The sequence below is a fragment of the Parasteatoda tepidariorum genome, chromosome 10, assembly GCF_982258835.1.
Source record: "Parasteatoda tepidariorum strain Cologne lab strain chromosome 10, Ptep-v5.0, whole genome shotgun sequence".
NCBI lineage: Eukaryota > Metazoa > Arthropoda > Arachnida > Araneae > Theridiidae > Parasteatoda > Parasteatoda tepidariorum.
Window position 1 is genome coordinate 49,515,300 of NC_141764.1, and position 22,457 is coordinate 49,537,756.

At 30.0% G+C, this 22,457-nt stretch overlaps 1 protein-coding gene across 3 annotated transcripts in view; it reads left to right on the forward strand.

Annotated features, from left to right (window-relative positions):
* The window catches only part of Pde11 (Phosphodiesterase 11), a 275,071-nt gene that overhangs the window by 219,700 nt on the left and 32,914 nt on the right, over positions 1-22,457 (forward strand). The window lies entirely within an intron of this gene.

Consider the following 22,457-nt stretch of genomic DNA (forward strand, 5'->3'; position numbering starts at 1 on the left):
TTTGCTTAAAAATCTCATTAAATATTTCGAGAAAAGCATTTGAAAAGTAAAATTCCCGGTAAGTATAGAATTAGCCATTATCTTACATAAAACTATAGAGATGTCTAATTGTTTTAAATAAAAATTTTAGACAGTTTTTTAAATATTTCAAAGGTAATATCATTGATGTTAGCTTGCTTATAGCTCTCACAATTTAAAAAAGGAGTTAATTGTTCCTTTTTTAATAATTAATTAGTATTTGCTGTGTCAGGTAAATTAAATGATCAATGTGAACTTAGTAGGATGAGCGTACTACATCTTAGTATTCCTAAAGTTATATAAAACCATGATTTCGCTATGTTTGTAGTTTATGCTTTTAAAATGTGTTTCTATAAAGCTAAATAATTTGAAATCAACGGTAATTAAGTACTTGTAGCTAATCACTTGGTTGTGTCGAATTGCATGGTTGTGCAAGGCCAATTAGCATTACAGCTTTTACGCTTGGGTTTACTATCACGCTGACTCAGTTTTTGGATCAGATTTAATTGGATGCCTGCAAGAGGCGTCAAACCTGATTGGCTGACCCACACGTGGCGTCGCTTGTGGGTATCCAAATTAAATAAAACTGAAAAGAAAGACAAATTAATGGAGAAATGGTACTAATTCGCTAAGTAGAAACGTAAAAAATTGCCATACTATAACTGATGCCAATTGTGCTTAATTATTTTTATTAATAGGTACAAAATGAATTTAAAAAAATAAGCAATGTACTAAAATAAAGCATAATTAACAGTGAAATGGTAGCAGTTTGTTTTGGCGAAGCGTAACAAATTGCTAAACTTTTATTTACTCCTAATTAAACTTGGTAATAGGCACGGTTTTAATAGTTGAAAAATATACTAATATACTCCATAAATTAAAAATTCAACAATACTGCATAGTTTTATTATTTATACTGTGGAAAGTGATTTTCACGGCATCTCGAAATTGATAAGCACCAGAGAAAATTGCTTGCGTGGTTTAAATCTTGACTGTCATGAGTTGGATTCGAACAACAGCATCATGCCAAATAATACTATATATAGTTAATCTTTATTTTGAGAGGATATACTACTGAAAACACGTTTTGCTCAATGTGATAGCGTAAAACCACGAGGAAGAGCAACAGATAGTAATAAATAAATAAAATTGGAATTATTTTAGCTTTGTTAACTGTGTAAATATCTTTCAGATTTGTGCATGATTTAGGTATTACTTAATACCAATTTATTAATTATTTACTTTTTACGAAGAACAGGAATTCAACTAACAGATTATAAAACCAATATGCTTTATGGTTACTTTCCAAATCGGTTATTCTCGAATATAAAATTAACACTTATTATTAAAAACAGGGTTGGGTTTTTGACTTCAAAAAGTGGTTTTTGACATGACAAGGGTATAATACTGGTTTAAACCGTCAAAAACTGAAGTTTGCCAAGAAAATATATAAACTTCAAAACTACCAACAGTTGCCATGCATTATATTGAAATTTAATTATACTAAAGGTAATCAGCAGGTTTTAAAATATTTAATTAAAATTAAGGTAAAATAACAGATTTAAAATCTCAGAAATTTATATTCAAATGCATGTGCAGAAAAATTTTGCACAAAAATTGTTTAAATATTTATATTTAAAAAAAAATTTTTTTTTTTTGATACTTAAGAAAATTAAAAGTTTATTACTATGCATTTTTGACATATAAGGAACATGTAACTAATATTTATAAGGATTTTACAAGTTATGTTGTATAAATACAAACTTGATACAAGTGTATAAACAATTTTTTTTAATGTTATACCGAATATCTTTATTATCCAGTATGTTAATTTGAATTTAAAAGTAGTTATATTTATGAATAATGATAAATATAATTCATATTGTTTATTATATTTACTTATAATTATTACACTTATCATTTTAAAACAATTTTTATAACTTAATTTTTTTTCTCCACTTGTATTAAGAATACAAATAATGCATATCTTGAAAGCAAGAACTAATTATTCAACAGCTGAATATTTAGATATTCAACAAAACTATATCGTATTCAGCAAAATGAAATTCACAAGTATTTGGATAAACTAAATTTTCAGCATAGTAAATGAATAGGCTGAATATACTGTAAATCGACACTAACTACTCTGTGTATTTAACAGAAAGCACTTAAATTTGTATTGTCTTATGTTAAAAAGATTATTAAGAAGATTTAAAAGAATATTAAAAAGATTTTTCTTTAAAAGAAGATGTCTAGTGTACAAAACTGCTAATGTTTATCTTTAAAAATGTCTAATTTTTAGTATAATCCATACTATACACTAAATTTGGTTATAAATAAATTTCTTAATAATATCACTGCAGATTTTCAATAACAAATGAAAATGAATAAATAATATTACAAAAGATGTGAGTTTTCAAGAGTACAAGATTTTGGTTACTATTCAAAATATAAGTGTTTCTTCAAAATTTTAAATTTATTTTTTCTAGAACATATTTAGAAACACTATCCTTTATAAAAAAATATATAAATTTTATGTATGTATTAATTAAATTTTACATATGAATATAGGTTTTTGACATTTCCGACATTTTTGACAATGAGGTTTTTGACGTGACGGTTTAAACCATGGTTTAAACTGTCAAAAACTGTCACATGTCAAAAACTTGCCAACCCTGATTAAAAAGCATGTATGCTTCTTAAAAAAACGCATATTTTTCACCATAAAACTTATATTTTCCATTATGAAACGGATACTTTTCGCTACAAAACTAATGTTTTTCACAATAAGAGAAATATTTTCCACTTTAAAATGTGAAACTTGTATCTTCAAGAATATTAAAAACGAAATTAAAAGTAAGTTTTATTTTTAATGCTCTATACTTCGTTAAAAAAAGTTTTGGAAAAAATTATTAAAAAACTTATTTGATTGTTATTTTACTATATTCAAACAAAACAGTCAAATTACCATAAATGACAGTGAACAGTATTCAAACTGTTCACTGTTCACTCAAACTATTCACTGTTCACTGTGAAAAACACCGTTTATTAACTGACACCAGAATTTTATCAAACCAACTAAGCCCACCTGAAGCCAATTAGTTATTTGCAGTTCGGTACATATTTTACCCGAGATAGCTAATCTGACCGTCTCGTGACTGAAAGAACGATGGTTTGAGTCCCCGGGCTGGCACTAGCGTTGACACCATTCCCGTCAACACATAAAAAGTTATAAGGCTTCCTCACTCCCCAATTTGTGCCGTGTACGCTCCAAATGTCCATTATCTAACGGAAAATCTAGAATGAATTATTTTTTTTTACGTTTTTGAAACCATGCTAGTTGTGAATGAATGGGTAAGAAAGCCATATACTTTTGTATTCATGATTTTATAAACATACTAGTTGTACGCGGTTTCAAAACCGTAAGATTGAAAAACGTTGTTTACCATAAATGTTAATTGAACTTAATGGTTAATTGAATGGGCAGACTGCTACCTGTTATTTTACCATAATCTTAGGATGGAAATTCTAACAGTGCAGGTAAAGAAATTAGTGCAGGGATTGTTTGTTGATATTGAGTTTTAAACTACTGTGCTTCTATATTGTTTCATATATTTAAAAATTTATACGTGTTTCTGAACCCAAAAATTAAAAAAAGTAGTAACTTAAAGTGTTAATTTGTTCAAGTAATTCAGTTTCCCTTCGTAACTTTCAACATAATTTGAGTAATAAAGTTATATTTCCTCAATGTTTAGTAGTTCATTAGGTGAATGTTACGTAGGTCATTATTGAGGACATTAAGCAAAGCATGTCATCCTTAATGAGATCCTAATACTGCCGAAGCTCTCTCGTCCAGTTTGAAGCAGATTAAATTAAATCAACGTGAAAAACGTGTGTATGATTCCTCAGTGCATTACGAGAACAAAACTAGATCACTTTTGTCGTTCGATAATCTTTAGAGAGAACTTAACCAAGAAAATTTATGAATTAAGTCGTAGTTAATATTAATTAAATGTTATAGTGATTTGCCCTAGTCTAAAACCTTAGTTTTCGCAGTTAAGGTTAATGTTTTGAAATATTTAAAATTATTTCGCCATTTATAATTAAGTGATACACTGGGGGTTCCGCGTTCGGCTGACCACCTGACCAGAACATCTGCTTCTGCAACCAAGAGCCCAAGGTTAAGAAAACTGAGATGGACATAGTAGGCCTTGGCCCTCTATGGGCTGTCACTCCACTGAGTTGAGTTTAGTTTAGTAAACATTAAGAAAATATTACTGAAATGCTTTGCAAAAAAAATACAAAAAATACAATACTTCAAAATAGAGAACAAAATAATTGTAAAAATGAAGATGGTGCGAAATATTTCTCGTTTTAGTTTCCAGTTTAATATCGTTTAGCTTTCAAGCCTTAGTTATAATTTTTTAATCACTCATAGAAGTAATAATGATTAACATGCACGTTTGACTAACTACTTTCAAGCATTAAGCAAATACAAAATATGTGGCTTGTCATTCTTTCACAATTCCGCGTCCATTCATTCAATGTTTGGATTCTATTTTTTTATCAAACTCATTTAATATAATTTTCAAAAATGTATAAATATCCTTTTTTAAAAACAAAATGCTGTAATGCATTTTAGAATAATAAATGTTAAAAAAAAGTATTTGCATTTAAAATAAGTTCGTTTTTTTTAAACTTATTTTCTACTCCATTTAGCTAAGAAACTTAGTAAAATTTCTCCAAGCAGTTGTCTAGGAGCCTGATGAAAGTTTTAGTTCTATTTAATTTTACTGCTACTTGAATCGCATTTTATTATTTGGCATTAAATCCTGGAATGGTGCCTAAAGAATATCTGTGTTCCTTAAGCTATTTATCATAAAAGATTAATTTAATGTTGTACGCATGGGAGAATAACTCACCGCTTGGCAGGACAAAGTTAATTTGAGAAGAAGGTGTTAGTTTTGCTGCAAAGTAATACTGATATATATTTAATCATTTTTTAAGGAAATGTTTCTACTGTATTGGCCATTGAAATTTTAAATGAAATCTGTGGCAAAAACTATCTTAAAACTTATCACTAGTACTTTCTATTTTACTAGCCTAAATTTCGCAAAACTTACGAAACTATGGGCTTAAGTAACTTTAGTTTCGAATACATTGTTAAATTGACAATAACAATATATGTTACCGTCAGTGTATGGAATTTCAGATTTCTGTGAAGTGCCAGGTATTTTATTGCAATTATAAGACATGAGATTTACTTCATACTTTGTCTCATATATAATGTATTGAATAATGTCAGACGGGATAGCCTGGTTGCTAGGGCGCTGGGCCCATTTCCGAGAGTTCGTGGCCCCGCTGGCCGAAGACTCCCCGTGTAGTAAAGTGACTGATGCACGTTAAATCTGTCGAGTCGCAAAAGTCCTCCATGTTCCCATAACAAATCAATACCTCTGGGGGTACTGGATTAGAGATCGATCGTTCTCTGATTCAGGACAAAATTACGATCTGTGGATGAATGAATGGATGTATGAATGAGTCCGCCCGCCCTATAAACGGGTGCGACGTATGGTGTGGCAGAAGTCGAATCTTTGGCCATAGATGGCCCCACTGAAAAACAAGAAACGCACACTCTGCCTTAAATTTGCTCAGTTTCACCAAGCAGGCTTGCCCGTGTGGCAAGTGGTATTAGAAACAACAACAACGAATAATGTATGAAATATTGCTCAGTTATTGAATGGTTATGTAGAATGGCGGATGTTCTTTAGGCGAATTAGGACATATGTTAATAATTTTATACTTTGCCTAATTGTCTAGAGTACCCATATTGTTTTCATTGGTCATTTTATAGAATGCTTTGGTAATGTGTGAAATATTAATTATGTCGTACTTTACCGGTCTTCATTCTGTATAATTCAATAGCTGTGGGCGAAATAATAATTGTTTCATACTTTGCTTCTTATCAATTCAATAAAATACAACAATATATGAAATATTAATTCGTTCATACTTTGCCGGTTTCCATTCTGAATGTATGTATGATGAAATGTATGAAATTTCATCAATTTATAAAATATTAATTACGTAATATGATAATGAAATATAAATTATTTCGTACTTTACCGGTCTTCATTCTGTATAATGCAATAGCTATGTGCGAAATATAATTGTTTCATTCTTTGCTTCTTATCAATTCAATAAAACCCAACAATATATGAAATATTAATTAGTTCATACTTTGCCGGTTTCCATTCTGAATGTATGTATGATGAAATTTCATCAATTTATAAAATATTAATTACGTAATATGATAATGAAATAATTATTATTTCATACTTCTCCGGTCTCTATTTTATGGAAATCTGTGATATATTAATCATTTCATTCTTTCCCGTTGATCTCATTCCTTCCATGCAATGACTAAAGGTCTGGTTTCTTAGGACAAGCGCCTTATCTGGGCGTCAGCGGAAAGTTGACGTAGAGCTGACGCCAAAAAAAATACTTTTTTGTTAACTCAGCGTGAGCAGTCGGTCCAACGCAGACATTATCTCTCATTGCGCATGCTTTAATAACGTAAACAAATATTTATTTTGAATTTGTATTGATTTTGTTATTGTCGACCAGTGTTTTAGAGAACAAATAATGACTTTGTCCAAGAAAAAACATATTATAGCTTAGCTAAATGAAGAGTGCTATGTTTAATGAAGAAGTTATGTTTAATGTCAAAATCAAAATCTTGGCTGATTTCAATGTGCTATTGGATGTTGTCCGCCATTGCTTCTATGGTTAACGTCACGTTGTAATCCAACTGCTGTTGAGTTGGACTGCAATTGTAGTTCATGATAAGCTTTCGATGACGTATACTATCAAACTCACAAATTGACTAATCAGAGGTTAGCGCTGATTTCCAGCTGACGGCGTACTGTCCTAAGAAACCAGGCCTTAAGTATTTCCTAGAATGCAAAATCTCATGCTGTCCGATCTTACGTACACTAAATTTTGAATATTGCAGTATTCGATTTAAAATATAAAGACATACCTCTTTAATCCTCTGTGAATTAAAAATCAAGCATAGGGCATATTCTGAGCACATACAACATAATGATATCATAACAACATGTACTTCTGTAAAAGTGTGCACGTGAACATTAATTATTTTCTTATTGCATATTTAGTATTCCCTGTTTTGGCAACAGCAGTTCTTGTGTACGATATAGATTTTGAGTTTTTAGAATAACGGTGTGTGTAAATTTTAATAAAGTATTGATTTGTTTTTCTTTTAAAAGTTGTTTCTTACATTATCAGAAGTGGGATAAACAGGCAACTGTAATTAATTTTGAGTTTTGAGTTTGAAATGGCATTTTTATCGCGACTTCGCAAAGATCAGTTACGTTACTTAGCTAATGAGTTATCTGAAGATGTTTCTTCTACTACTTTGAAAATCCCTGACTTGAGAAAGTTAATATTGAATAGCGAGAAATACGATAAAGAAATGGTTCGAGGAATGGTAGAAAATTTAGTTGAAGACGCCGAGCGCCTTCGTCAAGAAGAGAAAGAAAAAGCCGAGCGCCAACATGCATATGCATTGGAAAAAGAAAAAGCCGATCGCCAACATGCATATGCATTAGAAAAAGAAAAAGCCGATCGGGAACATGAATTGGAACTCAAGAAGTTAGATATTGCTGCTAAAACTTCAGAAGTAGTCGAAACTGAAGTAATAACATCGTCGCCAAAAGTTGATTGGCAGTCACAACTGAGAAAGTTTTCTACGAGTAATGAGGATATCAGCCTTTATTTAGTACATTTCGAGAGAGTAATGAAAAGAGTACAAATGCCAAGTTCATTGTGGATGGCATGTTTAATTAACCAGTTACCAAGTGAAATTGTCCAAATGATAATGAGAGAACCAGAAGAACAGTCAGAAAATTATGACTATGTTAAATCTCTTTTGCTTAAGTGCTACAGACTAAGTCCTGAAAAATTTAGACAACTTTTTTATTCTTATGAGAATACTGATGGAAAGTCATGGAAAGAATATTACCACGAGCTTGAAACGTATTTTAATGGGTGGACTGCAGGACTTAAAATAAGTAGTTTTGAGAGTTTAAAAGACCTGATCATCACAGATCGAATGAAAGCTCGGGTGCCGCCAGATATACGAGAACGTTACTTGGATCAGTGGACCCATATAATTTCACCCTGTACATTAGCTGAAAAGGTAGATGAATTTATTGAGCTCAAAGATGTTTTTAAGAATCATATTCAGTATAATAATAAATATAGTAACAATAAGTTTTTGAAAGAAGAAAATATCGCCAAGGGCAAACAAACAGAGCCAAGTCGAAGTACAACTAATAATCAAACTGTTTGCTACAATTGTTATGATACCGGCCATTTTGCCCGTGATTGTGTAAAGCCAAAACGTCCAAAGTTTTGTACTGCCTGCAAAACAGAAGGACATGGTACAAAGGAATGTCCAAGGAGAGCGTCTTTCCCATTAGTCAATGCAGTTTCGTTTTTACCCAGTTCCAGTAATAGTACAACGAAGAATATTATCATAGAAGAAGTAAATACTAGTGCTCTTATGGATACCGCTGCTGATATATCTATGTTAAAATATAGTTTTGCACAAACGCTTAATAAAAATATTCATAAAAACATAGTTACACGAATTCGAGGTATTGGAGGTGTAAGGGAGTCACTAGGAATTATCATACTTAATGTGACTATAGACAGGGTAAAGATGAAGGAAGTTCTGTTTTATGTAGTAACTGATGATACATTTGAAGGCCCGGATGTTCTCATCGGAAACGACATCATTGACTCACCCGAGATAATAATGGTTAGAAATCAAGGCAGGTCCAAGTTAGTTCACGTGGAAGAGCTGGATTTTTTGCATAATTTCCAGATTAATGAAATGCCTGATAGGGTTGTGTTGAAGACCCTCGAAAAGTGCGCGATTGAACCGCGTACAGTTCAAATGGTAACTGTCTTCAGTGCATGCAAATCTCAAAACGGATTTATTTCCTGCAGTGATCGAGATGGTCTATGCAAGGATGTTACGTTTGCTATCCATGATGGTAAATCCCAAGTGCCCGTCGTGAATCCTAGTAGCGTAAAATTACAATTAAAGAAAAATCGTGTTATCTTGCGAGGAAATTTGGTATCTGAAAAGAGTTACAATTCAATGGTTAAAGAAGATGCGGATTCAACCCCAGCCGTTTTATTAGCAAAAGAAATTGTGCGAAATCCTATCGATAGAGAATGTGTTAAAATTGGACCATCAATAAATAAGGAACAGCAGCAAATTTTATGCGTTCGTTTCCACGACTTTTCTGGTCATTTTGGAGTTGAGAAAGTAATTCAAATGATATGTCAACAGTTTTGGTTTCCTCGTATGGCAAGTTATATCAAGCAGCATATACGACAGTGCGTCGTATGTGCATTTACAAAAGTACCAGGTGGGAAAGCTCAAGGTAAACTTAATGCCATTCCACCTGGTAGTCGCCCATTTGAAGTTGTGCATATGGATTTCCTTGGCCCATTTGTAACAAGTTCAGCTCGTAACAAGGAGCTTTTGGTTTTTGTTGACAATATGACTAAGTTTGTGCGCCTTCGTCCATGTCCTAGTTGCTCAACTAAAAGCGTTTTGAAGTACCTCGATGAATTTACTGATGATTTTGGTTCTCCGAGGCGAATCATTACAGACAGAGGGAGCTGCTTCACGTCCTCGGCTTTTGAAGGCTATTGTAAGCAATTAGAATCAAGCATACATTAAATTCCAGTCAAAGACCACAAGCTAATGGACAAGTTGAACGCATCAATCGTATACTTATTCCAATGATATCTTCCAATGTCCAAACGGAATCTCACAAGGATTGGGATAAAATATTACCAGAAGTACAACGGTGTATTAACTGGTCTCCGAGTAAGTCGACTGGAAAACCTCCTTTTGAACTCTTGTATGGATACACGCCAGTAAAGCCTGGATATTTTCCTCAAGATCTACTACCAACATCAAATGACTACGTAAATCCAACAAAACTGCAAAGAGATGCCCAGGAACGTATTATCATTGCACAGGAAAAGATGAAAAGGAATTATGACAAACATCGATGTGATGCATTTAAGTACAATATAGGTGATGTTGTGGTCGTAAGACGATTACCTGAACAAACTGCCTTATCTAACACTAAAACCCAAGTTAAGTACAGAGGTCCTTTAACAGTCATCAAAATATTACCTTCCGACACTTATCAAGTTACTGATTTACGCGTAGTTGGACAAGGAAGAAGAAGGCAACATAATTATACGACTACCGCCCACGCTTCGCAAATGAAACTATTTCATCTGGTCAACAACGAAGATCTGTCTGATGATGGGGACAATATTACTGGAAGTAAGGAAAACTTCATTGCTTGTGAACCCATAAACGACAACAACAGTACAAATCAGTGCAACGACGATCCAAATAAAAATTTAAGTCAAGATAACAGTAGACCAAAGAGATGTAAAAAAGTGCCGCATTACTTGAAGGATTATAAGTTGTTTTAAAGGGACGAGGTCGTCCAAAAGTCAGGATGGTCGAGTGTAAAAGTGTGCACGTGAACATTAATTATTTTCTTATTGCATATTTAGTATTCCATGTTTTGGCAACAGCAGTTCTTGTGTACGATATAGATTTTGAGTTTTTAGAATAACGGTGTGTGTAAATTTTAATAAAGTATTGATTTGTTTTTCTTTTAAAAGTTGTTTCTTACACTTCCTATCTCTCGTATGTATGGAAATTTTTAACTTCAAGAATGCTCTAAATTTTTTTTTTTTAAATGTTTTATTCAACAAACATTGTCTAAAGTATGTTTTATTCAATAAATAAAATATATTCTTTGTTTCTAAAGCAACCCTTTTCTATCAAAATATCTTATTTTGCATAAATTACTACATTGTTTCGAAAAGATTTTTCAAAATTACCATATTTTAAATCGTTAGAATTTCAAATCTTAAGTTTTCAAAATTTGTTTCATCTTTGTTTTGCAGCGTCAAATCTTATTATAAGTATTTGCATTTGTATTCATGACTTCTAAAAAATTGCGAAAATTCTAATACAATCAACAGCGGAAGCTTAAACTAATAAATATGAAGCAGAAATAAAACAAATAAATTCTTCTTTGTAAATCATTACATGATCAAACTTTAACCTCCTTTTCTTTGGAAATAAATACAAAGCATCTTTTGAGAATTATCAAAGAGTATAAAAATAGATTTTAATCTTTTTCAAACACAGTTTAACGAACATTTTTAAATGCTTTTGACTTTTCTTTTCCAAATATCTTAATGAAATATTATTATTATTTTTTTAATTTATTTTTCTTAAGGTTAAGTATGAAAACTTGAATAAAAATTTTGATCCTTTTTGACAAATAATAAATTTTGTCGCTTTTAATTAAAATTCCGTTGCGTTTGTTGTTTGTGAACTTTATTAAAATAATGATTAAAATTGAATTTGATATTTTTTCATATGATTATCGATGAATTTTTAGCAGAGGGCGAAATTTTAAAAGGAACAGCTGAATAACTTTTAATCTAGTATTCGGATTTTCACGTGCTAAGATGCAATTTTAATGGTGTTGAACTTAAATATGGTAATTAAAGTAATAAAGAAAAAAGAAAGCAATGGAAATTAAAAATATGGCCACCGAAGCCGACGTCATCAGGGGGTACCAACTCCGGAAGTCATAGAACAAAACCTTTTCTATTGAGAGAGCCAGACAAATGTCAAAATTTGCTCCCTCAGTTCCTCGAAGGTTTTGCAAAAGTCCAGGAGGAAATACAAGAAATACATAAAATCAAATCAGAAGAGAAATTTCAAACAAATTCTTGAGAATATAATACAAAAAAAAAATACAAAAAAAAGAGGAAAAAAAATATATATATATATATATATATATATATATATATATATATATATATATATATATATATATATATATATATATATATAAAATTATATATCAGAGTCAGATATTATTTAAAATTTAATTTTTCAGAAACTATTTGACCAATTCCGTTCATGTTTTGTATTTAGATATATTAAATTACATTCTTTGAAATTATATAAACATTTGTTTACAAATTTGTATACAATTGATTTAAAAGTTGGAGTACAATTCAAACTCATTAAATAAGATAATAATAAATAATTATTAAAAATTAATTTTTGCGTGGAACAATCTTTGGATAAATGAATTTTATAATTGTGCAAAAGTTTTTGATTCACTTAAAAAATCTCGAAATTTAGAGAAATACGAAGAAAGTGAAAGTAACATTAAAGGGTTCAAAGTTTGTACAACTATACTGATATGATTTTACACATATATGATCCTATTGGGATCATATTTTCCAGATAGCGACCAGCCCCTAAATTTTGAGGGTCAGAAGTCCAAATTCGTCGTAAAAAAGAAATGTTTATTCAGAGAAAATGCGTTTTTGTGTTTCATTTCGTCATGTAAAATATCGTCTGCATTTATTAATTAGCATATTTGAGATCATCCTCTCGAACTATTAAGACTGTGTCCTACTAGGTAATGATCATTAAATCAAAAGATAATCAAGTTTAATCGTTTTTTTTTCCTTCTTCTTTTTTAGTGCAATATACAATTGACCACAAAAAAATTCACTTTCAAGTTTCTATCCTTTCACAATCAATATAAACCTTTTATTTCTTTTTTTCTTCAGCAAATAAAAAAATTGCGAAGTTTTAGGAATCATCATTGAGTTTAAAAATAGATTTCAATCATTTTTGAGAAAGTTAAACAACAAAGCTTAAATATCATTTTCAATTGCTTTTGGCTTATTTTTACAAATTGCTTTGACGACAACGAACGTCAAGCTTTTGACGAAATAACACGCTAGAATATCCTTTTCTTCTAGAAATGCAGTTTTCTTAACAGGAATATTAATCTCGAAATATTAACCTAAGAATTTAATACTAAATCTTGACGTGTTTAATTAGGATGTTTTAGACATTTTTTTTTTGAAAAAATTTCTTTAACTAATGTATTTGTCTTAAGAAGAGTATAAATTTCCTAGTTAAAACCTCAGAATTTATAATGAATTTTGATGCGTTTACTTAATTTAAAATCCTTATACTTTATTAAAAATTAATCAACTGAGTTGTACTTGAACTAGTGCATTTATTTATGTGTATTTTGAATTGCGTTTCACATATTACGTTAAAAAATAAAATTAAATTTACTAAAATTGCATGCTTAGAACTGTTACGCTACTTTAATTATGCGATTTTTAGGACAATACGGATATTGTATCGTACTATCGACTATGCAACTAAAACTTCTGCTATGCGACTACGATTCAGAAAATTGCAGAAAATCCTCTCCTGGTCAGTCAGTCCAATCAGTCCAATCCTGGTCCAATCAGTTTGTAAATTGTCGTTTCCTGTTTTTTCTTTCATTTTCTTTTTTGCATCTTGTTACTAATTATTTGTTCGGTAATTAAATATAATTTAAATTTTTCATTACTTTACTTTTTTAAATTCTGATATTTTTGTTACTTTTGCCGAAAATCTCAAAAAAAAAAAATTAACTGAATGTTAATTTTGCTTATAAAATTTTTTATGTACAATGTATTTAAAACAAACTATGGAGTACAATTGCTTTTCTAAACTGGGTGGGTAAAAGTGGTCTAAATTCAATAAAATTTAGTTACCTAGATTTTTTCATTTACAAAAAGTGAAAAGCTGGTATGTAAGAGTTAAATAAAATTGAATTTGGTGAGAATTAAAGTAAAGTTATTTATGTAACAAAATTGATAGATGGGTTGAAATCATTGGTAAGGTACTTGTATTTGGATATAGTCATGATAAAAAATAGTTAAATGATTGAAACGTCGTGATAAAACAAATTAAGGCCGAAATATATAACAGGGTAATTAAATTAAATTAAAGGGGATGTGATCGTTAAGGAAAGTGGTAGTACAATGCTAATGTGGGATAACAATAACCCAATAGGTTCAAAGGGTCACAAAGTGTGAGGTTTGAACAAATTGGATGATTTGGTATCACCAAATTTGGAAAAAGGGTGAAACTAAAATATATTAAAGATTAATGATAAATACGATAAAGTCATGCTATATCCAAACAATATAAATGATTTTAACAGTAAGCTGATGTTTCCAATAAGAAAAACTAATAAAATCACACTTATGCATGCCCATAACAATAAATGAAAGGTACTCACCGCACACATACTGGAGGACAAGATAAAGACAATCATCAAGAGACGAAATGAAACACACATTTTTAAATTGCGTTTAAGATTTATTCAAGAAAAATATCTAACAACATAACTAGTGGCAATACGTCTTTAAAGCCATTTTTAACCGTAGAAACACCTTTAATAGAAATGGGTGACGAAAGAAATAATGTCATGCATTAAAAAAAGAAAAGCGAAAAAAGATTTAACCATTGAAAAGAAAGCTTAATTTAAGAAGGTCTTTAATGCTTAAAAAAAAGATATAATATGTATACGTATGACTTATTGAAATTGACTACAATTAAGGATTTAAACTTTTAAAGAAAAATAAGGTTAAGAAAAAGAATTTAAAAAAACTGTCCCCTCGATACGGACCGAAGTCCGCATCGCGGAGAATAAAAAAAGGAACTTGCAAGAAGAAGCCCACAAAAAAGAATGTATTTTTAAAAGTGACTTAAAAATTCCTTAACTGGTATAGGACCAGAAAAATTACGGCCAATTAAATTTAAGGAGGAGGAGAGTTTAAAATTTAAAGGAAAGAGATTGGTTAGTTAGCCCCCCTAAAATTAAAAGAAAAAAAAGAAAGGCGTGAATAGAGGGGTTGGTTGACTTTCCCCACAGGAAGTGCGATGACCGCAACGACCATGAGAAAGGTCAACAAGAAAGTTAAAAAATAAAATTGCCAAATTGGAAAAAAGGAAAACGTTTAAAGAAAAATTAAAGGCTAAAGTAAAATTAGAAATTAATTTGTCACTTTACATTAAGTGTAAATGTGACATATGGTATTATAAATTTTTAGTCAAGAAGAACGATTAAAATAAACATTATAAACAATCCTCACATATTTTTTTTTTGTTACTAAAATAATCGTGTTAATATATTTGTTTCAACTCTACCTTTTATGAAAAAGTTCAAATGATAGTCCCAGAAGCTTTTATATTTCTTTTACGCAAGAAACGTTTTTGACTTTTTATAAAATCAGTCTGAAAGAAATAGAATTGAACATCTAAAAGTTTAAATGTTTGAAAAAATAAAACAAAATCCATTCTTTTTTACTTTTAGACAACGATTTCTCGAAATCGTTTGCACATTTTTCATTTTCTTTTAAAAAAGCAAAGCTTTCAAAGAGAAAAATGGAAAATGTTCCTTAAAATTTGGATTTTTAGTCTTATTTTTTAAAGATATTAGAAGCATTTTTAGTAATTTATTACAAACTTTCAATCCTTTGACACAACTTTTTTCTTTGTTCTACAATATTCCAATAATTATGAAAGAAAAAAAATCTTTATAACTATAATGACAATCGTTTGAATAAATAATGCATTTTTTCAAACCTCAGAAAAAGTGAAATCTAGAATAAAGGCTCAAATAATTTAGAAAGCTTTATTTCGAAATGAAATGATTTATGATTTTCAAAGCTATTTAGAGGGAGAATTTTTCTTCTTCTTTCCATTCCTTTTTCAGACATGACCTGCATAAATATTTTCCCCATAATTCTTCTTGATATTTTATACCTCAAATTTTATTTTTTTAATATTAATGGATTTTTTTTGGAAAAAATAAGTATGTTTTTTTTAATTGAAAAATGGTATGTCAGAAGAAATTATATTAAAATGGAAGCTATTAAGTTTAGGTATATTTTCTAAGAAAAGCTGTTAAAATCGATTATCACCAGAATGTCAGCCTTATCATTATATAATATGTAATATGATGATTATGTTTCAGATATTTAATACTTTTTCTAATTTATAACAGTCGCATTATTAATTAAGGTTCATACTCAAAATTATTCAGATAAGGAACAGCATGTTTCATAATAAATTTAATATCAATCTCGTCCCTCTAAACCAGTGTTTCTCAAACTTATGACTTTTGTGTACCGTTTTTAAATTTTCCGTAACGCTGTGTACCACTAATAAATAAAATAAATTAATGTATTTTTTAAAAAAAATATGTTTATTTTTATTAACATACTAGTGAGCTGCGCCCCCTGCTCGCTAACGCTCGCCAACCCCCAAAAATTGCTACGCAATCTTATATGGTTTGCTTCGCTCGCTACTAACTTAGGTACATTGCAAATGCACAAAATTCTAAGAATTCAAAACAATAATTCAAATCCATATAAAAGCTTTTTTTTTTTTAAATTACATCTTTTTAGTAAATACTAAGTCATTAAAATAAATTTGAATTCAAATAAATGACATGTAATTCGTTAAACCTATTAGAAATGTGCTGTTGTATAATTCGTGATCTAAATCAAAAATCGTCAAATAAATTCGTAATATATAAAATTCGTGAAAAAAAGCTCTTTCGACAAAATACTAAAATAAAGATCTATCGACAAAGACTACTCACTTCTGCCTAGCTTAATAGTATGAGATTGCCGCAGCTGATGCTCTCTGGTTATTTCAGTTTCCGTTTTTAAAAGCGCTATATGTTGAGCCACCTCAGCTAGATTTGGCATGTGACATTTTTAGCGGCAATCATTGGTCGATTTTCTAGCGTTGCCATTCTGGGAGTTGTAATGAGGCTTTTTTTGTCGCCATGTAAGAGAAATAGTAACGTAAACAAAACAAAGCAAACGTTGCCACCGGCGGAAAAGAAATACAGCACAAATTTGGGAGCCACGTAAGAGAATTATATATGTTAGATTTTAGTTATTAACTCTTAACTCTGCAAAAAATAGACAATAGAAAAATACGTAATCCTACATTTTCATGGCTAGCTTTGTTTTTAAATAAAACTTTTTGAAATTTTCGTTTGTTGCAAGATATTTCGCATCAGAACGCGTATCCCTATGGATGGTGTTTTCTACACTAGGGAACGCTGCAAGCTCGGGACTGCCCAAATTTCCGGGTTACTGTTTCAGTTGTATTTTAAAGCCATTTGGCATCATTGTGTTTTGGGATTCTTGCAAGCAATGTATTTGATTACTTATTACTTATGTTTACAATGATAACAATACTTGTGAATACAATACTAAAAGTGTTAACACTAACGTAAGATGGTGCACAGCTTGCAACACGAACAAACAGTAATAAATAAATGGAAAGAGGCCAAACCAAGACTGCCAAAAAAGCGAATTATTCAAAATCTAGCAACCATGTCACCTTTTTTAATAATAAATAACAAAATAACTAACACAAATTTTCACTCCAAACTCCCCAGAATTACATAATAACATTAATATCTTATGAAATACGGCAGATTTGAGCTCAGAAATTATCTAATTTATTTCTTTTATTGAAAACAAAATTATCCGTTTGAAAACATCGCCTATCAGAATAACATGTAGTAAGCAGCTGCAAACTTTTTAACCGGAACTAGAGTAGGGCCCGAGCTCGAGATTGTTATTGTTTACATTTCTACAGAAAACACCATCCATTAACTGTTCCCGTACCCCTGGGGGTACGCTTACCACACTTTGGAAAACACTGCTCTGAACTAACAAAAAAGTTACGGTCGCCGTTACAGTTGTTTCAGAAATTTTTCGACAAGCAAACTTAACCAGTTCAGAGTTTCACGATTGGTTTTTGAATTATTTTAAATCAAATTTGAAGACTTTTTATTGCACCGCATTATTTAGATTCGACGAAAAAATCCATTAACAAGGATATTATGATTTTTTTTTTTTTTTTTTTTTTTGTGGTTGTTAATGGCTGGTGACGAACAATACTTCTTAATACGTTTAAATTTCTAATTTATTTGGAGTAATTAAATTGTAAAGTTGCGTTTCCTACAAAATTTAATCTCAATCCCCTCGACTAATTTGATTTATTTGCCGTTCTCTCGATAATTTTTCTCGTGGTGAACTGAACAGGTAAAAAAAGCAAGCAAAGCTATCCGAAAAGAACCGAGCAAACAGTTCTTAGGGTAAGCAATAAAAAGCAGAGACCGTGTCCTTTAATGTAATTAAAATCTACTTACTTCTATATAATATATAGAGGTATAAAAACTGTGGTATTAAACATGACTTAGAAGAAAAGATGAACTGCGCGGCCTAATAGTAGCTGCGTCAGCATTTTCGGTAGTTGACGAGTAATAACGAGCTGGGATGAAGACTCTAGAATTTTGTATAATCCTGGTAAAAATTTAGGTCTCCATCCTGGGGACAAAAATTAACTATATTTAATCATAACATATTAAATTATATTAAATAATTATCTATATTAAATAATTAACATATAACTACAAATAAAGCTACTTTTCAAAGTATTTAGCTTAAAGAGATGAGGATCTGAAAGATTTTTTTCCTTTCTATTAAATAATTTCTTCCATCTAAAAGAGTGCGAGCTATTATTATTATTTTTCTTTTTTGTATTATACAAATTATCAATTAAAAATGTGAAAAGAACTTAAATGTCAACCTAGAATTAATTGAATCTCAATTAGTAAAATCAATTTTCGAGCTACGCATCTTAAAGCAATCCCCTACGCAAAATAAGTAATGCAATGTAGTAGTAAAAATTTTTTGCCATCCCGCACAATAAGCAATTTCTGCAACATAACCTTTTTACTTCACCTTAACAAAACAATTACAGCAACAATGTCATGGTATATTTAACTAAAAGAAGCATCTTAAGATCTTTAAGATGCTTTATCTAATTAACTCAAAATGAACAAAATTATTCTTTATAAAAATATATGTTCGAGCATTTTCATCTGTTATTTGTCTTCTATGCTAAACGTTTAAAAAGTATGTAAACTATATTATAATAGTATAAAAAATTAAAATACTGCGTTTTTACAAGTAAATATTTCCTGAGAAATCGAATTTTGAAAAACTCGTATACTTAAAATTTGATTTCTCAGAAGCCATTCAACCGATTTCGTTCAAACTTTGTATTTTGCCATGTGAAATTAGATACTTTAAAAATTATTTAAAAAATTTTATACCTTACATTTTAAAAATTTTCGACTATCATTAAATAAAATAATAAAAAATAATAAATATTTATAGAATTTTTTTTCAAGGAATTATCATTGGAGAGACGAATTTTATAATTGTATGCAAACATTTTTCAATCCGCTCGAAACGTTCTCGAGATATGACGAAATACTCAGAAAATAAAAATTAACATTAAGGTGTCAAAAATTTTGACCGCTCTCTTGGCCAAATGATTAGGACCATAGTTCCCAGATTGCGGCTAACCCCATATTTTGGGGGTTAAAAACCCGAATCAGTTGAAAAAGAGGTATGATTATTCAGAGAAAGTACGTTTTTGTATCTGATTTCGTAATTTAAAATATCGTCTACACTAATTAATTAGCATATTTCAGATCATCCCCTTAAACCGTTATGATTGGAGTCCTAGAACGTGAAGATCCAATCATTAGATCCAAAATTATTCAGTCCGTTTGTTTTATTATTATTTTTATGGCCGCCCTGTACATGGGGGGGGGGGGGGTCGCAAAGTAATATCTAAGCTAGAAATAAACGAAATTTAAAGCTTAAAAAGTTATTGTAGAGGAAGGCGTATGTAAATATCAAAATAGGCTTAATTAGATGTTGGAATTTGAAGGTGATTCCAATAATCGTCTTTCAACTCCTGTCTGTTTCATCCTGCCATCTAAACCTCTTGTTGTCTAGTACATGCGCTTCTTGTACTGCCATTTGTCAGATTTTCTCATTGTTTCTTCGGTTTAATATTAATTTGAGACTCTCAAAGTGTGTAGTTTTTATTGTTTTCATTTTCGATAAAGATTCTAAAAATATAGAATAAGGGTGGTTATTCCAGTGCATCCTATATATTTAATATTCGGACAATCATTTGTGCTAATCCTGTACAATCATTAAATAGATAATCTTTCCTAATGAATAAAATGTTTTCACGAACAAATTACGTATCGTTTTATAATATGTATTAACCGTTACCACAGTACGCTCTTACAAAAGGAAAATAACATTAATTAAGTCTCAATTACTAAATCTCATTTAAGAACAGCCTCGCATAATAAGATCGCCTACGTAAAAGTGAGTAATGATTTTCGCAGTAAGGGGAAAAAAACTACTAGATTAAAAAAGCAATTTGTAACGGCTACCCCCCTTACCCCAAAATTTCCATAGTAACATGTCACCTGTCACCAACACTGTTACAATATAATTAGCGGAACTTGTAATTCAGTGATCCCCTAGAAACTCTATCTAATTAATTCAGATTAAAAAAAGGTTTTTCATTAAAAAAAATCTGAATATTTCCCCTGTTTTATTTTAAGTTCAAAGAAAGATTATATAAAAAAAACCTGTTCGAAATGAAAGTTTTTAGGTTTTTAAGAGTAACATATAGTGATTAACATTCGAATATTTTCTCTTCAATAAAAAAAAAGATTAAATAATGATGCTTAAAAATGTATTAAACTGTATTTTAATCTCTTAATTAAATTCACGATTCCAAAAATGGAATTAGGGATACGATTTTTTCATTAACTTTCTAAGAGAATAAAATTCTTATATTTTTTAAATTTTTTTCCTCTGATTGTATATTTTTTATATTTAAAATTTTTAAAAAAAAGGTAAAACAGTTTCAAAATATGTAATTTTGTGTTTATTTTTATCTCTCTAAATTAAATATTTGCAAGCACAGCAGCAACATCTGATTTGGGTGTTTAACTTTATATTACGTTTTGCTTTGCTGTGCAAAAAATATATAACATAATAGCTTAAATTAATAAATGCGTGTAGAGAAACATACAGAGAGTATTATGAAATTAAAAAAAATTTCGCTCGATAATTAGTTCGAAAATAATTAGCTGTTACGAGATATAAATCTTAATTCTATATTGAAATTTTTAAAAATAAAATAATTTAAAGAGAAATAAAAACAGTTTCCTATTTGAGCAGTTACATATCTCGTTAAGAAGTGAAATTACTTCTCATTTGTTTCTTCTTATAAATCACACAATCTGTATTCCTTCGGTTAATTTCTTCTTTAAATACCAATGATAATTTTTCAAATCCAGATAATCGTTCATTTCATTACGATTAACAAATCAACAATTCCGATTAACAATGCTCTTACTTAAAGCAACAATTATTGTAAATTTTGATAACAAACTGTTCTTTGCTTTAGTAACAATTATAGATTTCTAAGAAGTAAAAAATTACGGAAGTTGGTCAGCGGAGCAAACAACTTCCTATTTGTATTAAAAATTCGTATATTCGACCATTTTTATATAAATATTGAAGATCTGATTATCAGTTATTGATGTTTATCAAGGATAGATATTAATTAAATTAATATTTTAAAAAAAATAGATAAGTATATATTTTTATATAGACTTTCAGCAATAACTTTCATACTCTATACTATATAAGAAAAGAACATTCCGATATAGGATTTAAGTAATCATCCATGACTCCGTATAGTTCCGTTTTATTTCGTTATCAAATTATACAAATATGCTTTCAAAATATTTTAAAAGATTTTAGAAGTTAAATACGTCAAACAGAAATTTAATTCGTTCTGTCTTTTACGGTATATATCACAGGATTATTAAATAAAAATATTATATAGTTTCGAAGTCTTACTAGAGTCCTAAACTTGGCGACCGATAAATAAGGAAAAAATCCATTCTTGCAAAATGAAACAACTATATGACGCTGCAAGAGCATTGGATTTGATTAGACTACTGAAAATGGTGCGTATTACGCTGGTGTGCCTGATAAGGAGGCTTTCCTTTGTTCAAGAAACAATATTTATGATTTATTCCTCGGTTTCTTTAAATGCCAATAGAAAGACGCATATTACAATTACGTATATTACGAATATTATGAAAGACGAATATTACGATTTTTAGATATCATTTTTATTAATTCTAATAACTTGTTAATTTGTTATTCAATTAAGTTTTAATTTCCTCATTTCTCACGATTTAAGAAAGCAAGCAAAAGGAAGACTGTACCACGTCGTTTCAAGAGTTTGCGATATTGATATACGTTCGAGCTGGGTGCTTGGCATACTATTTGGCGTACAGTTAGATGCAAACAGACTCCCCCCATATGATAATGGATTTTTCTTAACTTGCAGCAGAATTTAATTATTACAGAACATTGCGTGCACCTGCTCAGTTGCCCCAGAATATGCAAACGTAAACGTTAGGAGAGAAAAGCGAGCTATAGACTCTAATAATACGATTTCGTATAACTTTCCGTATTTATATAATTTC